Raw genomic sequence first — 358 nt, forward strand, 5'->3', positions numbered from 1 at the left:
ATTTTATACAAAAGATAATATAAAAAAATTTAATTTAATTCCAATCTTTTAATTTCTCTCTCTCCATTTAGTCTTTCCTCCAAATTAAGCCTTGTTCTCTCCTCCTCTATGCTTCCGTCTGCAGCATTTGTCAAATCATGAACCAATTAAGTTCATGATCAAAAGCAATTTTTTTCCTTTTTTTTTTAAAGAATGAATGGTCCCTCACTTAAAATACAGTGATATCCTGTAATGTCTGTTGGACTACGGACATCTCTTTTGTACTTCTTCCCGAAGAAAGTTAGAAACTTAGACCCCCAAGATGCATCACAACACAGATTCACTCACTCACACTTAGGTCATAAACCTCAAGCCGAGA

This window comes from Arachis ipaensis, chromosome B06 (assembly GCF_000816755.2).
Source record: "Arachis ipaensis cultivar K30076 chromosome B06, Araip1.1, whole genome shotgun sequence".
In the NCBI taxonomy this organism is placed as follows: domain Eukaryota; kingdom Viridiplantae; phylum Streptophyta; class Magnoliopsida; order Fabales; family Fabaceae; genus Arachis; species Arachis ipaensis.